Consider the following 6,000-nt stretch of genomic DNA (forward strand, 5'->3'; position numbering starts at 1 on the left):
TCCTCCCTTTGCGCCTGCGCGGGCTTGAAGGGTCGGTGCTCCTGGCGACGCCTGCGCGGTCCGAACCTTCAGGTCTCCGCGAGGTTAGCTGCTAAACCCCGAGTGTCAGCAGGGTGCGCAGCGCGAACGCCAGCAGCCCGCAGCCCGCGGCTTCCCGTAGAGGCAGGCTTCGGTTAGCCGGTGTTTTTCTCGCTTCTTGTTTTATTTACAGTTCCAAGTTGCGGTTTCCAGTACTTGGCAAGTGGATACATGATTCGGTTTTCACGTTGCCCCTCTCTTTGGGGTGCGATTTGGTAGTTCTTCTTGGCCACTTTCTTCCCTCCTTTATGTATTTATTTTGTTGTTGTTGTTTTTTCGCGACTGGGTATCTCTGTGTGGTCCTGGCTGCCCTCTCTCTGTAGACCAGACTGACCTCGAACTCGGAGATCCACCTGCCTCTGCTTCCTGGTTTTTGGCTTTTGTTTGTTTTTAAAATACTGTATCTTTGTGCAACAGTGTCTGACTTCAAACTCCGCCTCCTGAGTGCTGGCATGGACAGGCATGAACCAGTTTTTCTTACCACCTGAGATCCTGGGGATGCTCCTGGCTGGCTGCAGAATCAGCTTAAGAGGCCAGCGGTGTGTGAGACCACAGCGCAGCAGCTACTTTCTGAGTAGGAAAACAGCGCTGATCTCAGTCTTAGAGAAGAGGGAGGGGAGCTCTTAAAGTCGGAACTGGAGGGGCTGGAGGAATGGCTCAACTGTTCAGAGCACTGGCTTCTCTTCCTGAGGATCTAGGTTCAATTCCCAGCACCCACATGGCAGCTTACAACCGTCTGTAACTCCAGTTCCAGAGGATTTGACATCCTCCCAGAGACATAAACGCAGGCGAAACACCAATGCACATTAAATAAAGCATTTAAAGTGGTGATTGAACCCATGTCCTCTGGAAGAGCAGACATCTCTTCCAGCCCCCCCATCCAAAAATTTTAAATTTTAAATTCTCTCTCTCTCTCTCTCTCTCTCTCTCTCACACACACACACACACACACACACACACACGTACTGAAGAGTCAGAGACATGATTTTAGAGTAGTTGTCACAACCCCCCAAAAGGTTCCCCCCCTCTTTTATAGCCATTAATGATCTACTACCCATCTTCCAAATCCTTTGACGCCAGGCAGCCACTAATACACTTTGTTCTGTGGACTGTGTCAATGATCACATTTAGGGCCTCCTTAGTTATAGCCACTACCACCGAGAGCACCCTCATCCCAAGCTTCATACCATTTGGCTTTGACAGTTCTTTTGCACAGAGACAGAAGGGAGGACTTGCTGTCCCACCCATGGACAGCTGTGATTCCAGGCCTGGGCTGGGTCACTGCTGTTCACTTGGTTCAGGCAAGAGCCAGCGAACCTGTGAGTCCTCGCTAGTCCGTGCCAGGCTAGGGCCTGGAAGTCTAATTGCCAAAAGCCTCAAACGTGAAGTCATGGTGCCTTTCCTTCCACTCCACGTCTTTCCGTACTCTCCAGGTTTCTTAATATTAAATAATTAAAACAATAACCCTTCTTTGTGCTGACTAGTGCCGGGTTTCATGTCAAACAAACTCTCTGGAGTAAAAAAATAAAAAATAAATAAATAAATTGCTGGGCAGTGGTGGCACAGGCCTTTAATCCCAGCACTTGGGAGGCAGAGGCAGGCAGAGATTTCTGAGTTGGAGGCCAGCCTGGTCCACAGAGTGAGTTCCAGCACAGCCAGGGCTACACAGAGAAACCCTGTCTGGAAAAAACAAAAACAAAAAATTACTATGTAGCCCTAGCTGGTCTCAAACACACAAGAGCTCTGCCTGCCTCTACCTCCTCAGTGCTGGAGTAAAGGCATGCACTGTACCACGCAGAAGTAAAAGGTTAAGTCATTTGATTCGATGTGTTTAAGTGTTTCACCTGCATGTCTATAAGTGTATTTGTTCCTGCCTGGTGTCCTCAGAGGTCTGAACATGACATTGTACCCCCTGGAACTGGAGTTATAGATAATTGTGAACCACTATGTGATGCTGGGAATCAGTCTGGGTCCTCTGCAAAAGCAACAATGTCATAGTAGAGCCACCTCTCCGGCCCCATAAATAGTTTAATTAATTTATCGATTTTATACGTATGGATGTTTTTGTCTGCATGCAAGTGCATGCACCTAGTGTGTGCCTGGTGCCTGCAGAGGCCAGAAGAGGGCATCAGATCCCCTGGCTCTGGAGCGACAGATGGTTGTGAGCTGCCATGTGGGTGCTGGGAATTAAACCCAAGTCCTTGGAAGACTAGCTGCTGCTCTTAACCACTGAGGTGGAACTATCTTAAGTTCAAGTGAGCCAGGCAATCTTGGGGAGAGCTTGTCTTGAGATTAAATAAATAACTAAAAATAAAAAATACTTTAAAATGAGTTTTAAAAAACACAGACTAAGGCTGGGCGGTGTTGGCCCATGCCTTTGATCCCAGCACTTGGAAGGCAGCGGCAGGTGGATTTCTGAGTTCGAGGCCAGCCTGGTCTACAAAGTGAGTTTCAGGACAGCCAGGGCTACACAGAGAAACCCTGTCTCGAAAAAAAAAACAAATCCAAAAAAAAAAAAAACAAAAAACAAAAAACAAAAAACAAACAAACAAACAAACAAAAAACCCCAAAAACCACAGACTAGGGAAATGGCCCAGTGAATAAAGGGTGTGATGGGAGGCCTTCCATCTGAATTCAGTCTCCAGAAAGGACGAAAACTCAATGCCCAGTGCAAACATCTGTCATCCCAGTCTCCTACCCCAAGGAGAGGAGAGGATCAGCTTATAACTGCGAGCTTTTCGACCTGGGCCCCAGTTCCCAAATAACAATTCAAAGGCTTAATATTATTAATAAATGCCAAGTCCATAAGCTAGCTCGTTCCCCGGCTAACTCTTAAGCTAATTTCCCATTTATTATAACCTGAGTTCTGCTATGAGGCTGGCTTCCTCTCCTTACCTTCTTCTTCTTCTTTTTTTTTTTTTTTTTTTAATGGTTTTTTGGATTTGTTTTTTTCGAGACAGGGTTTCTCTGTGTAGCCCTGGCTGTCCTGGAACTTACTCTGTAGACCAGGCTGGCCTCAAACTCAGAAATTCTCCTGTCTCTGCCTCCCAGAGTGCTGGGATTACAGGCGTGTGCCACCACTGCCCGCTCTCTCCTTACCTTCTTGTGCCCAGGTCCTCCGGGGGTCCACTGGTGAAAAGGAGGCTCTCTCTCCACCAGAAGCCCTGCCTCCTAACTGCCTCAGCGTATTGACCATCAGCCTTGTATTGATGCTTCCACTCAGGACCCAGGAGACCAGCCCTCCCCTTTTAGTTCAATAAAAGGCTCTTTCTCTAACATCAATGAACTATATATAATGAGAACAATTATGAAAGCTATCAGGTAAGATTACATTCACAATGTCCAGTCCAAATGCACTTGGCAAACTTGGAGAAAGCATTCTACTGTGTATCCTATCTCGGTGAGTCCAAAGTTCTGTACCTAAATCATTTCCTATCATAACTTGTGTTTATCAACCTATAAATATCTTTTTTAGACCTTAAAACATTTTCTTAAATCCTAAACAACTTAAGGTTGATTGTGAGTCTGTGACTATCTAGTCTTCAACCCCATCAGAGACCTGTGAAAGGTAATTATTACTCATGTGAACAGGAAGTGCAGAGCAAGCAGCTTATAAAACGATAGAAATGACAGAGGTTGTTAGCTACCTGGACAGTCACCCGAGATACTTCTGCAGTGTTGGAGCATCACCTACGGCCTTCAGGCCAGGAATAACTGACAGACCTTGTGAAGCAGGAATTAAGAAGGACTGCCAACCTTGTCTTAGCAAAGTGCAGCAGTTGACTTCCCTGCACTGTCTGTCCACAGCTTGGACAGCATTCTATCTGAATTGAGGCTGCGCTAGCTTGGCATGTTTGAAGCAAACTCTGCATGGAGGTTCTCCAAAACACATCATCCACTTTCATGGAGTGTGGGGGTGCTGCCAGGAGCAGACAGGTCTCACTGTCAGAAAGGCCTTTTATCAGTAAAACATCTTTAAATGCCATATTCTGTACATTTCTGTAGTTTTCGAAGACTATAGTATATCTGAATAATCAAAACTTGCTTGTTTCTAGATATTCAACTATCTGATTAATTTTGAAAACATCTACAAGAATAAAATTGGGATGTTAGCTTTAAGAAAGGTAGGTGTAACATTTGCTGCCCAGGCTCTGTGTGATATGAAAGTGCAGGGCTTAACTGAAGTCCTGGCTGGAACTGTGTCTGAGAGGCTTGAACAAATGCAGTCGGCCATTTAGAAGCTGTCCTGGATGCAAGCTTCGATGAAGCAGCTACTGAAGCACTCTGAGGCTGGATCAAGCAGGATGCTGGAATAAACACGTCTCGGCATCTCAGCATCCGTCTCAGGATCCTGGAGAGCGCATGGCACCCAGGCTGCTGTAACTTCACTGGTGTCTGGTTGTTCTTCTCTGTGAACATATACACTTCCAAAGGCAATATACATTTCTGCATAAGCACATATGGATGGAGCGTGCGGTGTGCACAGCTCAGCCCTTGTTTGAGTAGGTAAGGCATCTGCCTTTATGAGTTCATTTGGACTGTATAATCAAAGTATACAAAATATAAAACGTCACCCGCACCATATGAAAGGATGACATAGCCGGGCGGTGGTGGTGCATGCCTCTAATCTCAGCACTTGGGAGGCAGAGGCAGGTGGATTTCTGAGTTCGAGGCTAGCCTGGTCTACAGAGTGAGTTCCAGGACAGCCAGGGCTACACAGAGAAACCCTGTCTGGCGGGGGGGGGGGGGGGGGGGGGGGGGGGGGGACCAAAGAAAACCAAAAAAAAAAAAAAAAACCCAAACAAACAAAAAAAGAAAGGATGACATAAGCCCTGAGCACTCTGCAGCCACCAAGATTTGTTGGCCTTGCACAGCTGAAGTCCTGGCTGGAGACATTCATGTCTCAGCCAGTCTCAGGCTGTTCCCATGTAAAGGGGTCACCATAAACTTCACCTGTTTTTGCTGTCATTCTTGGATTCTTTATGGGTACAGCATAGATCTTCAGGAGGCCTCTGCCCATCAAAGTTAAACTTTATTAATTTGGGTGGAATCCACAGCTTCTTTTCCCCTGTTGAAACAAAGGCAGAGCTGGGCACAGTGGCGCATACCGTCACGTCAGTCCCAGTACTCGGGGAGCAAAGGCAGGGATATCTCTGTGAGTTAGAGGTCAGCCTGAGCTATAGAGCTAGTTCCAGGGCAGCCAGAGCTACACAGAGAAACCCTGTCTGGAAAAACCAAAAAGAATAAACCACCCAAAATGGAAAAAAAAAAAAAAGAGAGAGAGACAAAAACTCTTCCCCAACAAAACACAATTCTTGCCTTCTGTTCTGAAGTTATATAACATCCTGAAGACAGACAGGCTTTTCTGGTTTTTCCATAATCCAGCATCTCTCAGCAGCTGAGCTGTCTGTCTGACATTTAAAAAATTTAAAGTCAGCTAGGCGGTGGCATGCGCCTGTAATCCCAGCACTCTGGGAGGCAGAGGCAGGCGGATTTCTGAGTTCGAGGCCAGGGTCTACAGAGTGAGTTCCAGGACAGCCAGGGCTATACAGAGAAACCCTGTCTCGAAAAAAATAAATCCAAAAAAAAAAAAAATTAAAGTCAATAAGGATGTATTTAATCTATGAGAAAACCCATACCCCCTTTTGATCTTTGAAGTGTCCTAGGGACAGAAAACCCACAGGGACACACAACCCACAGGGACAGAAAACCCACAGGGACACACAACCCACAGGGACACACAACCCACAGGGACAGAAAACCCACAGGGACACACAACCCACAGGGACAGAAAACCCACAGAGGGACACAACCCACAGGGACACACAACCCACAGGGACACACAACCCACAGGGACAGACAAACCCACAGGGACACACAAGCCACAGGGACAGAAAAACCCACAGAGGGACACAACCCACA

This window comes from Apodemus sylvaticus, chromosome 21, assembly GCF_947179515.1.
Source record: "Apodemus sylvaticus chromosome 21, mApoSyl1.1, whole genome shotgun sequence".
NCBI classification, from domain to species: Eukaryota; Metazoa; Chordata; class Mammalia; order Rodentia; family Muridae; genus Apodemus; species Apodemus sylvaticus.